This window comes from Ursus americanus, chromosome 34, assembly GCF_024610735.1.
Source record: "Ursus americanus isolate L20-20 chromosome 34, mUrsAme1.1.p, whole genome shotgun sequence".
Classification (NCBI taxonomy): Eukaryota; Metazoa; Chordata; class Mammalia; order Carnivora; family Ursidae; genus Ursus; species Ursus americanus.
Genome location: NC_142160.1, coordinates 13,793,990 through 13,814,600, shown reverse-complemented (window position 1 = coordinate 13,814,600; position 20,611 = coordinate 13,793,990). Strand labels below are relative to the sequence as shown.

Sequence of the window (20,611 nt, the reverse complement as noted above, 5' to 3'; positions counted from 1 at the left end):
ATCCCCGGCTGAGAAACACGGCTCTAGGGGAATGCGTTCCTATATACCATAGAATCAAAGAGTCACACGTTGCTGGCTTCTTTATGAGTGACAGAATTAAAAGCACAGGGAAGTGCTGAGGCAGAAAGATACAAGGGCGCCAACCCGCAAACCTCATGTCTTCTCATCTTGGCTCGTTCTCTCCTAGTGGCTTTGTGCTCCTGTTTCACAACGCTCATGTTTTCTTGCTTCCCGTTCTTCTTTGGGGAGGCTTCGTGAGGTCTTTTGTAATTATTCATTCCTGACAAGGAGATGCGTGTTCAGATTTGATGTTTCGAAACAGGCAGGATGTGTGGAAGGCTGAGGCTTTCCAAGTCACTGGACTGCCGTCTCCGCTTCCCTGAACACCTTACTTTCTGAAGACATGGCATCTTTGAGGAAACCACAGTTGGAGAAGGTTGCATTTGATGTGAGTGAGGCATTGTATACTTGGAGGTGTCATTCACAAAATAAAGGGTCATATTGTTTAGTAGATCCTGCAGTACATAGTAATTTGTAGATGGCAGATTGTAATTTTTCATGAACTCTCTTTCTAGAAAGTCTAAGAGGCAAGTGGCTTGGGAGAGAAGATCTCACTCAAGTCCAGCAGAGCTATGCCAAGAGAAAGTTTGCCAATACTGGGAATTTTAAAAAATCATCATCCACTTGCTGCCCAGCCACAGCTATAGATATGAGAAATTTACCAGACATCAGAAAACATAAAAGAAAATTGGACTCTATAATACATTTTTTCTTGTTCATCAACAAAAAATATATAGTAATACTTCTTTCATAAAAGTTATAGAAAGTCACTAAAGTAAATGTGGAAAATGCATGAAAGTACAAAGAAAAAAATTATCCCTAGTACTCCTATCCAAACCCAAATACCACCACTAACGTTCTGTAGATTTCTTTCCAGTTTCTTTTTTTAATGTACACGTTAAGAGAGTATAGAGGAGTGGGGGAGGAAAAAAAAAATATATATATATATATATTTCAGTACACCACTTTTTAAGCTAGAATTGTATGAAATGCATTTTAAATGTTATTTGTAAACATAATTTTTAATGGTACATTAAGTTGCATCAAAATGATGTACCATCGCTACTTAGGCTGATTCTAACGATGCACCATTAAAGAGACTTGCAATAAATATTTATAATAACTTTGTTATTATAGAGTTCCAAAACTAATGCTATTGAATTAAAGGGCATAAACATTTAGAACATTTTAATATGTATTGTGTATACAAAAATTTGAATCAATTTATAGACCAATCAGCAAAACAGAAATATGCCTATCTCATCATGTCCTTACCAATACCGGATATTTTCATTAGCTTTATTCTTTGGTTGGGTTAATTTTGTTCTTTACTTTCATGACCAATAACCCTATTTTCCCCATATATTTGTGTACTAACTGCATTTCCTCTTTGGGAAAATACTATGACTATTGAAGTGTGTCGTCAAAAGACAGAAATCAAAAGCAGAAGGAAAATACCTATCTTATCAAGACAATTCTGAAAGTTTATGGTCATTATAAGAAGCAGAACTCCTGGTTTCACCATTCTCAAGAACTTTTATTCTTTTTCTCATCACCCTGCCATCCATAACTACGATTTCCCAGTCAATGCAAACAATTTGCAGCTTCTCATATAAGCCATATGCTCTCAACCCCTTGACTTTGTACACGCTGTTCCCTTTAACGTACCCCAAACACACACACACCACATGCGCACAGAGCCTGGGGCCTTTCCCAGGCCCCAGCAGTCGCTTGTCCATTACCTTTCTGATAGTCCATGACATTCCGCATCCTAATCACTAATATTCTTTTCAGACTTTCCGTCCTGTCCAAGGGTTCCACAAGGGCAGGGACTCCATGTCTTTGATTTCTAGATTCCACATCATTTATCGTCGTGCCTGAAAGAAATTAGGAGCTCAGTAAATGGCTCTTTCGATACGGACATTATTGAACAATAAACGCCGTGGACTTCTTAGTTATACAATTCTGTCATCCCCCGTAATTGTCAGGATTTTAAGGGATAGACTGAGTGGAAAGAATACAAGCTTCAGGGTCAGTCGAACCCAGGTTCAAACTTCCAGTTCAACCACTAACCAGTTTAGCGTCCTTGGAATAATTACCTAATATCTTTGACACTCCATTGGAACAAATAGTGATCATAATACATACCTTATAGGATTATTTGAATATAAATGAGGTATTGAATATGCGTAAAGAATCTGGCATAGAGTAGTGGCTCAATAGTAGACATCTTTCTAGTTATTGTTGTGTATTTCCATTATATGCATATTTCCATTCCATATATATTTCCTGTACAATAAATATTACTGAATTCGAAGGATCTGATACCTATGTATGTATTTTTCTTTAAATCACAAAGGGCAAGACACAAGGTCAGTTGTACTGACCATATTCTTCCTGCCTGGGCAAGAATATTCCTTTTAAGCAAATCTTAGAAAAGAATTAGTTCTAATCACAGTTGAAAAAAGTAGGCCTATATTTTCCAAAGGCAAGAGAAATCAAGTTCTTTGTAAAATAACCCATGATCTAATCATCAACTGCTTAATTTTTCTCTGTTTGCCCCATTAATATTGCTGAAGGTATTTGGGGACCTCACATTACTATAAATAAAGGCTTGCTGTCCCTGATGGCAGAAGAAAAGAACTTTTGGAACATGCTCTACTTTTCATTTCTAAAAATATATCCACTTGGGCCACACTACAGAAGCACGTGACATCTTCCCAGTTAAAAATCGGATTTACATTGGTGGCGTGTTCAGCACAAGCGCGTGCATGTGCGTGCACACACACACACACACACCCCAGGAAATCTCTGAAGCTCGGTTTCTTTTATCTATCAAACAGCCACGATTCATGCGTGCCTTCTGTGTGCCTTCCTTAGGGCTAAAAGACATTTGCGTCCACCTGCCAACCAGATGAACCCAGAGAAAAAGTCACAAAGACAGCCTAAGTGAGGATAACACAAGTATTTGTGCAGAATAAATCTGCCAAGATCTTTTTCCCCTACCCTTACCCCAAACCCCATCACAAGCCGGTTTTATGTCCTCCATGCCATAGTTTCCCTTCTGATGACAGCTCAGATCCTCTCTCCCAGCACTTTGTGTTCTCGGCCTCATACCATAAAGGATTAAATGTAGAATATGAAGCCTCTAGTACAGTGCTTAGCATAAAAACATGCTCGATACACAGTGTTTTCTTTCTACCTTTTCAAATCCTTCTGAGCATTCACGAGATCATCCTCCACACCCCAGAATTCCTTCCACAGAGAGTCAAAGTTATTGCCCCAGGCAGGCCTTCTCAGATGCTGAGGAACATCCAGGAATTTTCCATTTTAGAGGTTTCTGGCATTCGAACATATGAAGAAATGCCAAAAATGGCTTTCAAAAAGAATAGTAGATTTTAAACTTTTCATCAATCAGAAGAATGTTTTTAAGTACTACAGTGTATTCTGTGGTGATATTTACAAGGCTACCATAGGATTTGTAAGAAGACGCAACAGCACGTGTAGCTGAGGAATGCAACTGGAGTTTCAAACGCAGGCTACGTGTCATCCTCCAAATCTGTTCATTGTGTTCGTCCATGTATAAAGCCTCACTTGGAAGTGATGCTTGAAATAAAAATTTCAAGTCCTTTCAACTCTAAACTCTTCATTTAAAGTCCTTTCTCCTGGGCGCCTGGGTGGCTCAGTCGGTTAAGCATCTGCCTTCGGCTTAGGTCATGATCCCAAGGTCCTGGGATCAAGCCCTGCATCAGGGTCCCTGCTCAGCAGGGAGTCTGCTTCTCCCTCTCCCTCTGCCCCTCCCCCTGCTCCTTCTCTCTCTCAAATAAATAAAATCTAAAAAAAAAAAAAAATTAGAAAAAAAGAAAGTCCCTACTCCCATCCTCATCAGAGTGCTTGCCCCCACGCATCTATGAAAAGAAAACCATGAGCAAATAATAAAATAGATGGGGTAAGATTTCCCCCGGAAAAGAGGTGAAGAAGAGGCTTAAGGGAGCCAAATGAGGCCAATATAGCAACATCAACTTACAGGTTGAACTTCTGGAGAAGAATTTCTCTCCACAGCCCCCTGGCAACTCATCCACTATCACCAAGGGGGCCTTGACCCCCCCCCCCCACTTGGATAAGCAGAGTTCCACACCAGCGTCCCAGGAGGGTGAACTGGAAAGGGAGCCGTGACAATCAGGCCATGAATTAGCAGGCTATGACTAGAATAATTTTCCCCAGACTTCTCTGGCAAAAGTAAACTATTCCTCCTGCAGAGATGCCTCAAGAGTTTATAACTTTAAAACTGAAATTGTTTTTCTGAAGTAATTACAAGGCACCAGTGAACACTGAGTGGAGGTTACTATTTTAAATGATAAACTATCTTAATTGTAAGAGAAATAAACAATAGGATATATGAGTTGCTTATAATGACAGACCCACAGAGATGCACAGGATAATATATTTATAGCTGGAAACTACAGGTTAAAGTATAACACTAAATACACATAAAGATATAATCTACCCATGCTCTTGTGAAATTGTAGGGTTCAAGACATGATGTGATTGTTCTGTGGGTTACTGAATAGTAGAAAAGAATTACATACAAATAGTATGGAAAAAGACAACATAAGGTAGTAAAACAGCTCACGTTTTGGTCCCCTCCTTCTCCTCTTCTCTTCCCTTTTTCTTTTTTTTAAAGATTTTATTTATTTATTTGACAGAGAGACAGTCAGCGAGAGAGAGAACAGCGGAGGAGCCTGATGTGGTGCTCTATCCGGCGGGATACAAAATCAATGCTCAGAAATCAATTGCATTTCTATACACGAATAATGAGACTGAAGAAAGAGAAATTAGGGAATCCATCCCATTTACAATAGCACCAAAAACCATACGTTACCTTGGAATTAACTTAACCAGACACGTAAAGGATCTATATTCTAGAACCTATAAATCCGTCTTGAAAGACATTGAAGAAGACACAAAAAGATGGAAAAATATTCCATGCTCATGGATCAGAAGAATTAACATAGTTAAAATGTCCATGCTACCCAGAGCAATCTACACTTTCAATGCTATCCCGATCAAAATACCTATGACATTTTTCAAAGAACTGGAACAAATAGTCCTTAAATTTGTATGGAACCAGAAAAAGCCCCGAATCACCAAGGAACTGTTGAAAAGGAAAAACAAAGCTGGGGGCATCACAATGCCAGATTTCGAGCTGTACTACAAAGCTGTGATCACAAAGACAGCATGGTACTGGCACAAAAACAGACACATAGACCAATGGAACAGAATAGAGAGCCCAGAAATGGACCCTCAGCTCTTTGGGCAACTAATCTTTGATAAAGCAGGAAAAAACATCCGGTGGAAAAAAGACAGCCTCTTCAATAAATGGTGCTGGGAAAATTGGACAGCTACATGCAAAAGAATGAAACTTGACCACTCTCTCACACCATATGCAAAGATAAACTCCAAATGGATGAAAGACCTCGATGTGAGATAGGAATCCATCAAAACCCTGGAGGAGAACATAGGCAGCAACCTCTACGACATCGGCCAAAGCAACCTTTTTCATGACACATCTCCAAAGGCAAGAGAAACAAAAGATAAAATGAACTTGTGGGACTTCATCAAGATAAAAAGCTTCTGCATAACCAAGGAAACAGTCAAAAAAACTAAGAGGCAGCCCACAGAATGGGAGAATATATTTGCAAATGACACTACAGATAAAAGACTGGTATCCAAGATCTACAAAGAACTTCTCAAACTCAATACGCAAGAAACAAATAAACAAATCATAAAATTGGCAGAAGATATGAACAGACACTTTTCCAATGAGGACATACAAATGGCTAACGGACACATGAAAAAATGTTTAAAATCATTAGCCATCAGGGAAATTAAAATCAAAACCACACTAAGATACCACCTTATGCCAGTTAGAATGGCAAAAATTGACAAGGCAAGAAACAATTGCTGGAGAGATTGTGGAGAAAGGGGATCCCTCCTACATTGTTGGTGGGAATGCAGGTTGGTGCAGCCACTCTGGAAAACAGTGTGGAGGTCCCTTAAAAAGTTAAAAATTGAGCTACTCTATGACCCAGCCATTACACTACTGGGTATTTACCCCAAAGATACAGACGTAGTGAAGAGAAGGGCCATATGCACCCCAATGTTCATAGCAGCATTGTCCACAATAGCTAAATCGTGAAAGGAACCGAGATGCCCTTCAACAGATGACTGGATTAAGAAGCTGTGGTCCATATATACAATGGAATATTACTCAGCTATCAGAAAGAACGAGTTCTCAACATTTGCTGCAACATGGACGGCACTGGAGGAGATAACGCTAAGTGAAATAAGTCAAGCAGAGAAAGACAACTATCATATGATTTCTCTCATCTATGGAACATAAGAACTAGGAAGATCAGTAGAGGAAGAAAGGGATAAAGAAAGGGAGGGTAATCAGAAGGGGGAATGAAGCATCGATCCAGAACACCGGGATCACACCCTGAACTGAAGGCAGATGCTTAACGACTGAGGCACCCAGGCGCCCCCTCTTCTCTTCCCTTCTTAACTCTACAATCTGGATTCTGCCACCATCACTGCCTGGCCCCACCACTCCCCCGCCCCCAACTTCCCTGAAACTACTTTTGCCAACAATGTAAACTCATTGCTAAACTCAAAAGACACTTTTCATCCTTGTCTTGTTTGATCTCCCGCCACAGCATTTGACTCTGAGGCAAATGCCATTCTTTGTGGAATCACTCAGTCTTGACTTCCTTGACATCATTCATCTCTCTTGGACGTCATCTTATCACCTAATCCACTCCTTCTCAGTGTCCTTGCAACTGCTTCTTTTTTTTTGATCCCCTCACTGTTGTTACCAAAGGTGCTGTCATAGGTCCCTTTTTTCCTTTCTCAATGTACATTATTTCCTTGTGACTTCATCGGCTCCAATTATTTCAAGCGTTTTCTCCTTGCTAAAGGACATCCTAATCTATACCCCCAGGCCAAGTCTCTCTCCTGAGCTCCAGGTCTATAGAGCTAACTGTTTACAGGGCAACTGTGTCAGTTATCTATAGCTCCACCACAAATCCCCTCAAAATGGTGCTGCAAATCCATGACAGTTGTTTTACTCCCGAATCTGGAGGTCCACTGAGCTCAGCTAGGCAGTTCTCACAGCATCCAGGTCTCAGCAGTTGTGGCCACACAATGGCTGGGGTTGAGATCATCTCAAAGTCTTCATCATTCTCATGTCTGTCACCCAGGTTGGAAGACTTGAATAGCTGGAGACTTAAACTCTGGACCATTTCCCTCTATATACATGTATGTGGTCAGTCTATGTGGTCACTCCTCCAGGTGGCCAAGCTTCTAACATGACAGTTGAAAGCTCTGAAAAAGAACTCATGTTCAGACGAGATATCCTCGTGTTCAGAACTGATCTGACACCCACAGCCAGGCCATGTTATTCTCTTGTTTGACACAAATGATCTCAGAATACTGACCTCAGACAAGGTACTCTGAGACCATGATAAGATAATATAAAACAAGGCCACTTCATCATTTTCTGTAACCACAGGTAAAATGCCACTATGACACCTATAAAACATCCAACCACAGGATTAACCCCACATTTTGACAGCTCCAATCTGGACCAAATCTATGCTTTCTTAAACCTTTCCCCATTCACCCAACCAAATCCCAAATCCTATAATAGGTTCTTTCTAACACCTTCTTACTGAAACACGCCACAGTTCCCACGATGTTCATTCTTCCTTGCTACAGGTAATAAATGCAACCTGTTTAACTATAAAGGTGTTCCTGATGACCTTGGATTGAAGGGCATTGACAGGTCCCCAGACAAGCATCTCCGGAGAAACCCAGTATGGCCTTTTAAAAACTTGCCTGTATATCACATAGCATCATTTCTGCACGTTCTAAGAAAAAAAGATGTGATGACCAGGGAAAAGGAAGTCTGGAAAAGAGGTATGTGGATGAACCTATGGGAATGAATACAAAGCAGATCGCACGTTAATGTCCACAAAAGAGCTTTAACTACTAAAAGAGAAAAAAAGAGGACTCTAGGGGTCCAGAATGACAAATTAAAAGAGTGGCTACCTGTAGGCTGAGAAAGAGGAACAATGAAGAACGGAGGGTAGGAGAAGCCCTCCTGGCCCCGCCCCTCTTCGGAGGGGGCGTGGCTACCACCAGCAGCCTGCAGAGGCGGAGAGCACTGGCTGGCGCTAGTTTGCAAAAGCAGATGATCATTGCTTCTGAGTGTGGTTCAGTAGGAGCTGGTCGGCCTTAGCTGCTCTGTGCGGGTGGGCCAGAAGTGCTCTGTAGAAGTGGCCCACAATTGCTAGTGGGTACAAAGGGATGAAAATGCTCCGAAGAGGCTGCTGATAGGGAGAGATGGCCCGAGGGTGCAGCTCAAGTTCCTCCTTAATGCTGCTGGGCTATCACAGCTTCTACCCGGAAGACTGAAACGTGAAGTATCTTCCTGCAGGTACTTCATTACAGCGCCCTCTATTGCTGAAACTGACTATCCAGCCTGCTGGCAAAAGAAATGCCCATAGGGCTTAGCTACAGTAACACAAAGCAAGGCGAAGAAGGATGAATTTGGAGCTCAGAGACGCTGCTAAGTGGCACCTTGCAAGTTTTAACTAACACTATTATTATAACTAAAACTATTATTATAACTAAAACTATTGTTATAACTAAACTATTGTTCTACCTAAAACTATTTACGTAATTTTTTTGTGGCTATCTTATGATTATGTTCCTTAGGATAAATTCTGAGAAGCAGAATTCCCGAGTCCAAAGATTCAAACTTTTAAAAACTGTGGATCTAGAATAATAAAACTTATTTATCACGCTGTGCAAATTTATGTTCAAGCGAGTAGAATATGAATATATAAAGAATAAGCACAGTTTGGCCGGTTCTAGGAGTTTGATATTCTAGAACAAACGCTTGACAGTTGAGTGAGCGAGCTTAGCTTGGCCAGCTCCTGTTCTCTCCTCAGTGTTTTCTGGAGTCTTTCACTAAGGTAATTTTGGTTTGTTTGTTTGTTTATTTAAAAGGCTATCAAAGCAGAGATAAAACTAAAATTCTAATGGGGGGAAATGTTTTTTAAATGAAACATGAGAATATCCACAAGTAATATCTGATTCTTGAAAGAAATGTGACCCAAGAAAGCCAAAAAGCCATGTCTGCATTTTGGAATTGAAAATGGGAAATGTTCAAGATGTCCCCTCACTAACGTCAAGGTTCTCCTCTGATACGCTAACCTGCAGGGTTGCTGTGAGGATCAGTAATAACACATGTAAAGCACACAGGAGGAGACAATAAGCAAGAGCTTTATTTCCTGAGAGCATTGCTGTTCTATTGCTAAAATCCAATCGTATATATTTTTCATTTTGCCAAAGTTGTTTTCATTAAGGATGGAAAACGCTTCTCGTGCCCAAGCTAAAAGTGTGTTACAATAAAATGTTAAGCCCTGATGACTATTAGTTACAGCTTTGATGGTATTTCTTCCCAGCTTCTTAACAAATACCATTTGTCTTCTTTAACTGCTTTCACTGAAATAAAATCTTAATGCAGTGAGCAGAAGTGGGAGGCAGTCAGATACTACATGATCTTTGCATTTGTCTTTGTTTCCAATATACTTAATTTGCATTAGCTTTTGGGCACTTGCCCTGCCCATGTTGTAATAAGCCATTTGCATTGTGTCTTCATCCTAAGACTCCTTGAAACTAGAGCCCATTTTAATAAACTATATCTAGCATTGTGCTTTGCTTTTTCCTTAAAAATCAAGTTTTGCAGGGGCACCTGAGTGGCTCAGTCAGTTAAGCGTCTGCCTTCAGCACAAGCCCTGATCTCAGGGTCCTGGGATCGAGCCCATGTCCCACATTGGGCTCCCTGCTCAAGGGGGAGTGTGCTTCTTCCTCTGCGCCCCCCCACCCCGTGCACTCTCTCTCTGAAATAAATAAATAAAATCTTAATAAATAAATAAATACTCAGGTGTTGCAGACACAAATGTTTTCATGTGCCAGGTATGTATCATAAATTAAAGAAGCAGGAATAATATAAAATAATAGGGATCCATGGCGGACATACGAAATTGGAGAGAGCATACCCACCTAAAGGCATTTATATAAAATGAAATGAAATAAAATAACATAAAATAGAATAAAATAAAATAAAACATACTCTTAGGGAAAAAAAACTATAAGTTACGTTAGACTATAAGACAGCCCACTTATGACATCTGTATAAATCTTGGGTGAACTGAATTAGAAGCTGAGTAGTGCTAAGAAAGAACTAAAAATGGATGAACCAAAGAAAGTCAGGACTCAGGTCCGAGCCAGAAGTCCCACTGTTTCCAGCCCAGTCTCTATAACCCCTCACTCGCCCTCCATCTCCCTCCCGCAGCCATGACGCCACCACCTCTCCAGCCCTCCTCGTATCATTCTCTCCAGTGCACTGCATTTGAGGCCTTGATTTTTTTTCTTATGGTAAAACTCACATAACATAAAATACCCCATTTTCACATTTTCAAGTGTAAAATCCAGTGGCAATTTGTACATACACAGTGTTTTGCAACCATAACCACTATCTGCTTCCAGAACATTTTCATCACCCCAAAAGGAGACCCTACCCATTAAGCAATCCTGCCCTACACTCCCTTTCCCAGCCCCTGGCAATGACTATTGGCTTTTTGTGAGACCTTTATTTTTGCTTTCCCTTGCATCCTCTGTTCAGCCAACACTGAAAGAAAATCAGAGCAGATCTCAGGTCTGATAAGGTTAGAAAACAGACACAGAGTTAGGGCAGGATAAAGCTCTCTGGATGCAAAGTTAGGGAAGCTTCATTAGATAATTTCCCTACTGAGGCTTCTTTCCTGTTCTCCACTGGGTGTTTCTCTTCTTTGTGCCCTAAATTGTGGTCAATTATATTCTGTTGCCCCGCAAATACTTTTGGTTTATGTTTTGAGTCAGCTGAAAATGAGTTTAAAATGCCTGGTGTAAACACTCAGGCCTTCCACCATGTGCCAAAGCACTTTCCTTGGCTGCCGCAGGATTGTTGACTGATGGTGTCAGCCTCCTTGGAAATCACTTGGAGACTTTTGAGAAGGATCCCCCTGCAAGGCTGAATTTCTCTAAAATGGTGAATTGCCAGCTAGTTAGTTACACCAATGCACTGAAAATACCTCCTGAGGTGCAACGCAATCACTATAAATCCACACGGACCAGACCTTGAGTTTCTTGGAGGTCAATCTTGAGTCACTTATTCGTCAGGCCATGGAAAATTCACTTGTACCAAATCTGGCCATTTTTCTCTAGCTTGAGGAGATAAAAAGCTTTGTGCACACAAATATGAATACGGGTTAACTTCAAAGTAATGCAAATGTAATTTTAAAACCACAACCACATTTTCTACTTTTGATTTTTTTTCTTTGCTTTGCTTGGTAAAGATGGTCTTCTCGGGCAAGTCACCTCAGTTTTTGGGGGGGGGGTCTTCTCAGCTTATCTTTAATATTTAAAAAAATTTACCTAGGTCAGTAGTTTCTTTTTTTTTTTTTTTTTTTTTAAGATTTCATTTATTTATTTGACAGAGAGAGACAGCCAGCGAGAGAGGGAACACAAGCAGGGGGAGTGGGAGAGGAAGAAGCAGGCTCATAGTGGAGGAGCCTGATGTGGGGCTCGATCCCAGGGCTCTGGGATCACGCCCTGAGCTGAAGGCAGATGCTTAACGACTGCACCACCCAGGCACCCCTAGATCAGTAGTTTCTTATTCAAGGTATCCAAATCTGAACACAGGTGTTATCTCTACCCTGAAAAATAATGTATCTTTCCACTTATATGCTATCATTTTAAAAAATATATGGATTTTTAGGGGCGCCTGGGTAGCGCAGTCGTTAAAGCGTCTGCCTTCGGCTCAGGGCGTGATCCTGGTGTGCTGGGATCGAGTCCCACATCGGGCTCCTCCGCTGGGAGCCTGCTTCTTCCTCTCCCACTCCCCCTGCTGTGTTCCCTCTCTCGCTGGCTGTCTCTGTCAAATAAATAAAATCTTTAAAAACATATATATATGGATTTTTAATTTAATAAATATTTGTTACATTATTTTTTTATGTTTAGGAAATACAAAATTATTCATGCTAACTATAGAAAATTAGAAAATAAAGAGAAAATAAAATCAAATAACCTGTAATCCTGCCACACAGATATAGTGACTCTTCACATTTCACTGTGTATTCATCCACTTTTCTTTCTCTGCATATTTATACACATATTATTTTGGCCAGGCTGAAATATACTATAGGCATGATATTTTATAAGTTGTGTTTTTACTTAATCATGTATCTTAAATATTTTCCTAAATCGTGAATTATTTTTCTACAACAAGGTTTAAATGACACTCTTATATGTGAGTACATGCTTTTTTCTGAATATTAGTGGTTTCCAATATTTTATTATTTTTAACAATGCTGGTATGAACATCTATGATGTGATTACATTCATGTCATTGTGAATTAAGAATTGTTATTTTGGGGGTATCTGGGGGGCTCAGTTGGTTGAGCCTCTGACTCTTGGTTTCAGTTCAGGTCATGATCTCATGGGTTGTGAGACTGAGACCTGCAAAGGGCTCCACACTCAGTGGGGAGTCTGCTTGGAAGATTCTCTCCCTCTTCCCCTCCCCTGACTCTCTCTCTCTTTCACATGCTCTCTCTTTCTCTAAAATGAATTTATTTTTTAAAAGATTTTATTTATTTATTTGTCAAAGAGAGAGCAAGGGGGCACAAGCAGGAGGAGCAGCAGGCAATGGGAGAAGCAGGCTCCTTGCTGAGCAAGGAACCTGACACGGGGCTCAATTCCAGGACCCCTGGGATCATGACCTGAGCCAAAGGCAGACACTTAACCAACTGAGCCACCCAGGCATCACAGCATTATGAATTTATAGTGCCGTTTCACATCCCAACTTATGATAATGAAGTTTTTACTAATTTCTTTAATTTTACATTTTTATCTCTTTTTCTTTACTCATACTGGAAAATCAAGCATTTTTCATGCCCAGAAAAAAAAAAAAAGTATGAATAGTTCTTGAAAAGGAAAACACCTTCTATCTAATTTTTTACTTCATCTTGCATATAATGTTATGTAAATACGTAATATAAAATGAGATACAAGCCACTTATAATAAAACTAAACAACTTGACAAACTCAAAGCAAATAGGCCTACAATGCTAATAATGCTAAATTCAACAACACAAATTTAACTTGACAGATAATAATGGCTTCATAAAGTGGAGCCATTCCCTTCATTGTGACCATTGTACTGATTTGGGAGGAAGAGGGGGGAGGTTCTTTGGAATTTGGTATACCCGTCCTCCTGTGCCCTTCTTTTTTTTTTTTTTTTTTTTTTAAGATTTTATTTATTTATTTGACAGAGAGAGAGACAGCCAGAGAGAGAGAACACAAGCAGAGGGAGTAGGAGAGGAAGAAGCAGGCCTCCAGTGGAGGAGCCTGATGCCGGGCTCCATTCCATAACGCTGGGATCACGCCCTGAGCCGAAGGCAGACGCCCAATGACTGAGCCACCCAGGCACCCCTCCTGTGCCCTTCTTATGTTGGATTTCTCACCACTTAACTGTATTCAACTGACTGAAAACCGCAGCAGACCAGCCTCAGTCTATCATCTGGCCTCAATTACAAACAAGGTTGACCTCTGTTCCCATACGTTCTTATTCGACAATTGCAGATATATTGCTTAATACTAACACAGCTCGCATTGTATGTCAGTACTTGGCTCTGAGGTTCAGTCTGATGATCCTAAACATTAATATAAACCCTGGACATTATATATAAATACATATATGAATACACACACACACGTATTTTCATTTTAACTTTCCCCAGTGTTTCACATCTAGTAAGCAGCAGAGCTGAGATTCAAACTCAGATCTCTCTGTTCCACTAAACCGCCCAGACAAAAATAGGCCAGTGGTTTTTCATGACTTGGGGAAATGAAGGCAGAAGTGATTGATCGTGATGTGCTGGAAGAGGCCTGGCGTCTGAATCTAGATAATTGTAGCGAGCTCTACTACAAGCCAGCCTTGTGAATTTGGACTTGTCCCTGAACCTCTCTGGTTTTCAGCTTCCTCATCTGTAATGTGAATGGGTTAGACCATGGCCCTTTACAGTTCCAAAATTCTGTGAGTTTTCTATACCGGCCAAACACCCCTTTAACAAAGAGGAATGATTTACACAATATTCTCCCTTTTTGCTGTGGAGTTTCTAATTCCATCTAAACATCAACCAAAGAGGCCAATGAAGAACTGAGAAACTCTTCCAAATTTGGGAAGCGTCTATTCCAAATAATTTAATACTAAAAGGATGACCATTTGATTGAAGGATATGGTTAAAAAACATCTATCACACTCTCTTGGAATCATACTAAAAGTAGAAAACACAGTTTAGAAACCATTCAGAAAAATCCCTCATTTTACTGATGCAAGTTTCTGCGATTTCCCTGAGACCAAAAAGCTTGTTTGTACTACAGACAGATAATTAAATTACCTGGGTTATTAATATCTAACTTACCAAAATGCGCTCAAAATTATCTTCTCATATTCATTGCCAAAAACATAGAGGAGGAAAACATTATAAAAAAGTGGTTAAGTACAGGCTGTGAAATTAAATTGCCGGCGTGCAAATTCCAACAGAAACACTTCCTGTGTGATGGTGAGACAATGATGTAATGCTTTTATACCTCAGTGTTCTCCATTTGTAAAATGAGGGTGACAATAAATGTACATACCCCCCAGTTAATCAGGAGAATTAAAATAGTAACCCATGTAAACTGTTTAGTATATTGCCTGGCACACAGGAGATAACCAATATTAGCCAGGATTTTATAATTAAATTGTGTATGTAATACATTGGCTCAATTTGGTTGAGTGTCTCTCTTGCATTTCTTTCATTCGTTTTCAGGGTTAGAATTAGTCTAGACTGATCTTACAAGGATTGTCAATCTACAAATTAGACGATGATAAAAGTGCCTACTAGGAAAACAGGAGCTCTAAAATCAATTTTAAGAATAAAAAGATATAGGGCTGTTTTCCACTGTAGTACACTAAGGTCAGAGTGTTCCCTTGAAAAGCTTGCAAAAACAACTCTGATATCACATATAAGTAACATCTCATCCACCATTCTCCAAACTTCTGTCCCCTATTAAACAGACGATGATTTGATTTTTGCCAGTGTATGGACATGGCTTTACCATCACCATATTTAAGTGACAGTGATTAAATCCTTTGACACACTGTATGAATTTCGAAGGCCTCTATGACTGTTTATCTCATCTTTATGGACCTTTAAACTTAATAGCTTTGGTTGCAATAAAAAAGTGATTTCCAAAAGTTAAGCATCTCTTCAAGGCCAGTGCCAGGCTGTTCAGCTGAACAAAACTATGATGTCACCCAGACACAAAACTCCATGTGTCCTTGTCTTCAACTTGTCCACTAATTGACAACGTGTGTGTTGGGGGGGGGGGGCGGTGTGGCGGCGGAATATGTGTTCTCCTGTCATTAAACAAGGACATTAATCAAAAGAAATATCAGTTCAATTCAGGGAATACAAATGTTGCAATTTTGCTCTGGTTTAGTAGTTTGGGGATAATATATAGGTTCATTTAAAACTCACAGTACAATAAGTCATGTCAGAATTATCCTTTCCTCTCCTTCCCCTTCTGAAATGTTAAGGTGGCCAGTCTGAAACACACAGCCCTGGAAGATTCTAATCAAAAGAACCAGCTCGCTGGGGCTCCTGGGTGGCTCAGTCGTTAAGCATCTACCTTTGGCTCAGGGCGTGATCCCGGCGTTCTAGGATCGAGCCCCACATCAGGCTTGTCTGCTGGGAGCCTGCTTCTTCCTCTCCCACTCCCCCTGCCTGTGTTCCCTCTCTCGCTGGCTGTCTCTCTCTGTCAAATAAATAAATAAAAAATCTTTAAAAAAAAAAAAAAAAAAGAACCAGCTCGGGGCCACATTCCCCTGACATACCTTTCCTAACCATTCATTTTTCCAACTATCATTCTCCTTCCCTTTCCCTGTGAATAAAATGTCCCGCCTCTCCCAACTCCTGAGACCTTCATTAATGGCCTCTTTCTCCACTAGCCCGCTTGCTGACTTGGGCACAAAGACAACACACCCTCTTTCTCAGGCTCTGCTTACTCAACCCCACCCCCACACCCACACCCCCAAACTTACACCATGTTCATAATTATTTCTTTGGACCAAATGTAACCCTTTCGCCAGGTAGTCCTTACTCTGAACTAACAAGCCAAGGACATCCAAGACATAGCTTCAGGATGCCAGACAGATACAATTTTGCTAAAAGAAGCATGAACACTTTCACTATCCAAAAGACACTAAGGGACAAAACAGTAAGTTAAGGTAGATTAATATGCCTGATGACTTGAGGGATGAAAAAATTAATAAGAACACCATCACATTTCCTATAAATGCATTGTATCCCAGTTTTCTAAGAAGTACTGTAAAATAATGTTAAAATTGGAGCCAGAAAAAAATAAAACAGCTATAGAATTAATTCTGTGACTCTTTTCACTAAGTTGCATTGACATGGTGAGCAGATTGACAATCTACTTAACCTCTTCAAGACCAAATTTCTCAACCTCAGCAGTGTTGTTATTTGAGACAGGATAATTATTTGTTGTGGGCAGAATAATTGTTGTTGGGTAATTGCTCTGTGTAGAAAAGTTAGTGGTATCCCTGGCCTCTTCCCCGTAGATGCCAGTATCCCCCTCCTTCCAGTTGTGATAAATGTCCCCAGACATTACCAAACATCCCCTAGGGGGCAAAATCTTCCCAGATTGAGAACCACCTTCATAGATTAGACAGAAGACTGCTTGTCCTAGATGAGGGATCAGCAAAACCACAGCCTATATAGGCCAAAAGGAAAACCCACTGCCTGGTCTTTGTAAATAAAGTTTTATTGAAACATAGTCACACTCACTGATTTACTTAACATCTATAGGGGTTTTCTCCCTAAAACAGCAGAGTCTAGGAGTGGTGACATTGTGTGATATTGTATGACCTGCATAACCAAAAATATTTACTATCGGGTTCTTTAGAAAAAAAGTTTGCCAACCTCTGTCCCAGTCTACTGGTTCCAAACATCTTTTCAGTGATGACAACTTTTTATAATGAAATCTTATATAAAACTTGTGTCAGACAGGCTCCAGATGGAACACTCAACTCGGGTAATTTGAGGAAGTAAAGCATATGCAGAATAACTTATACAGGCAATTTCAAAGGTGTGGCAGAGTATAGAGAAATCACAAAGGGCTGAGAAAGCCGGGTGTCATTACCACCGGTAGGCCTGCAGGGGAGAGAACAAGATGACTCTGTAGGAAGGGAACCAGAGAAATAAATGTCTCCCTCACATTTTCCCTCCCTCCAATCTCACACGTGTGTTCCCTCATGGCCAAATCTAAACTGAAGCCAGAGGACACGATAACTCATTGATGGAGTCCTACCGCTCAGTCTCCCAGGTCATAGATGGAGAGTGGACCTGGGTGGCAAACAGAAGATGCCCAGCATAGAGCCCTAATATCTGAAACTGATCAAAGTCAAGCATCTGTGATGTTTAGTGGGGGAAGGTATTAGGATCAGCACAGATTGGCCTGACTCTGACACACTTACCAAGTTGAAACAGGGATCACAGTTTGAAAATCTTCTGAATCCTCTATTAGCCTTCTCACTTCATTTGCCTCCTTTCTGAAACAAAATCCCACAGTCAGATATGCCAATGCTGTTTTTTTCTAACAAACTGCAATCCTTGAATCCATTGGCACCATTTAAACCTTCAAACGCAAGTACTGGACACGCCCCCCCCCCCCACTCCATCCCTCCAGGCCCTCTACCTTCCTGCTCACATCCTCAAACTGCTAATCATTGATAGAAACCTTTTAAATACTCTGATTGCTGAATCCTCGTCAATGTCATCATATCAGGGCAACAACAGAAGTCTGTTTGCTCAGGTTCCCATGACTTTCAGTCCTCAACAAAAACTGAGCTCAATATCTTAATCACCAAATCTGATAGACTTAGCCCAACACCTCATCAGCCTTAACCTCTCTGGAGCAAACAATCTTGCCCTGATCCCTTCCTTCTTGATTTACTTCTTCCTTTGGCTTCCATAGCACCATATAGTCCAGGATTTTTAATTCGTACTTTGACCACTTCCTCTTTGTGTCCTTTGCAGGTACTTCATTTTTTTTTTAATTTAAATTCAATTAATTAACATATGGTGTGTTATTAGTTTCAGGGTAGAGTTCAGTGATTCATCAGTTGAACATATAACACCCAGTGCTCATTACATCACATGCCCTCATTAATGCCCATCACCCATTTACCCCATCCCCCCACCCACCTCCCCTCTGGCAACCCTCAGTTGGTTTTCTATAGTTAAGAGTCTCTTATAGTTTGTCTGATTTCATCTTATTTTATTTTTCCTTCCCTTCCCCTATGATCCTCTGTTTTGTTTCTTAAATTGCACATATGAGTGAAATCATATGAGAACTGTCTTTCTCTGACTGACTTATTTCACTTAGCGTAATACGCTCTAGTTCCATCCATCCATGTCATTGCAAATGGTAAGATCTCATTTTCTTGATGGCTGAGTAATATTCCATTGTATATATCTATACCACATTTTCTTTATCCATTCATCTATTGATGGACATCTGAGGTCCTTTAATGGTTCGGCTATTGTGGACATTGATGCTAGGAACATTGCTGTGCAAGTGCCCCTTCGGATCACTACATTTGTATCCTTTGGGTAAATACCTAGAAGTGCAGTTGCTGGGTCATAGGGTAGCTCTACTGTTAACTTTTTGAGGAACCTCCATACTGTCTTCCAGAGTGGCTGTACCAGCTCCTTTGCAGGTACTTCTGCTTGAAGGAAAGAATTTTCTACAAAGGACCTAATAATAAATCATGACCTCAACAATACAATGAAAGCAAATAAAATTAGTAGTTTCAGAAGACTATGTCTTGTAGAACCCTAGTAACATTTCCGGGAGAATTAAAAATCTTGTGAATAAGTAGTTTTCCACCCAACTAGTAAATAACAAGATATCATTTCCCTCTAAAACTGACATTACTCATTTCTCTTTATGTTCCCATTTACTCAGATTTGAAACCTCAGATTGAGGAGAGAATGGAATTTTTAGACCTGGAAGAGCCTTCAAAGTCATCTACTTCGATTTCATCATTCTATGGGTAAGAATTAACTTCCCATTGCCTTTGCCTTGGTAAGGATTCTAAGGAAATATTCCAGCCCCTCCTTTTTTTTTTTTTTTTTAAAGATTTTATTTATTTATTCGACAGAGATAGAGATAGCCAGCGAGAGAGGGAACACAAGTAGGGGGAGTGGGAGAGGAAGAAGCAGGCTCATAGCGGAGCCTGATGTGGGACTCGATCCCGTAACGCCGGGATCACGCCCTGAGCCAAAGGCAGACGCTTAACCGCTGTGCCACCCAGGCGCCCCACCAGCCCCTCCTTTTATTAGACATTCCTACTTGGCCTGCAAAATCTTCTTATAGTTTTAACCCTCTCCTCTGTAAAGTGCTACCAGCTCTCTATGGGCTTTAGTTTTTGTGATAGTTAATTTTGCATCAACTTGACTGGGCCACAGGCAACCAGACATCTGGTCAGACATGAACAGGGGTGTGTTTGATGGTGTTTCTGGTTGCTAATGTCTTGAATGGATAGATTGAGTAAAGCAGCTGCCTTCCTTAATATGGGTGGGCTTCATCCAATCAGTTAAAAGTCTAAATAGAACAAAAATGCTGAATAAGAGAGAATTCCTTCCTCCTGGCTACCTTGAAGCTAGGACATGGGTTTTTTGCCACTTTCAGACTCAGATGGAAACATTGGCCCTTTCTGAGCCTTGAGGCTGCCAGCCTTCAAACTGAAACTACACCATCAGCTCCCTGGGGTCCCCAGCTTGCCAACTGCAGAACTTGGGACTTACCAGCCTCCATAATCATGTGAGCCAATTCCTTATAATAAATCATATCATCATTTATACATATGTATGTATATGTGTGTGTATGTATATATGTACATACAATTTATATATAGGCAGTATAAACTACTTGAATTTGAATATTGACTCTGGCATTGACAGGTTATGAGAACTTGGGCAATGTATTCAATGTCTGTTCTTCAGCTTTCTCATATGTAAAATGGGACAAATATCTGCTTCACATGGTTGTAAAGATTACATGAGTTAATACATATAAAATGCTTAGACTAGGGCCTGGCACAAAGGGCATGCTGAAAAAATACTAGTTATTTCCCCTCCTCCTCCTCCTCCTCCTCCTCCTCCTCCTCCTCCTCCTCCTCCTCCTCCTCCTCCTCCTCATTATTATTATTATTATTATTATTATCCCTCCCTCCCTTCCTTCCTATTATTATTATCCCTCCCTCCCTTCCTTCCTATTATTATTATTATTATTATTGTTATTATCCCTCCCT

General features: G+C 40.4%; 1 protein-coding gene across 1 annotated transcript in view; it reads right to left on the bottom strand.

The window, feature by feature from the left end:
- Window positions 1–20,611, bottom strand: part of TMC1 (transmembrane channel like 1) — a 362,945-nt gene that overhangs the window by 149,245 nt on the left and 193,089 nt on the right. Inside the window, exons 5-6 of the mRNA XM_087858826.1 lie at window positions 17,771–17,845; window positions 1,803–1,937 (exon numbers count right to left, since the gene is read on the bottom strand). The gene's annotated coding sequence lies outside the window, so the exon portion shown is untranslated. The remainder of the gene's footprint in view (window positions 1–1,802; window positions 1,938–17,770; window positions 17,846–20,611) is intronic.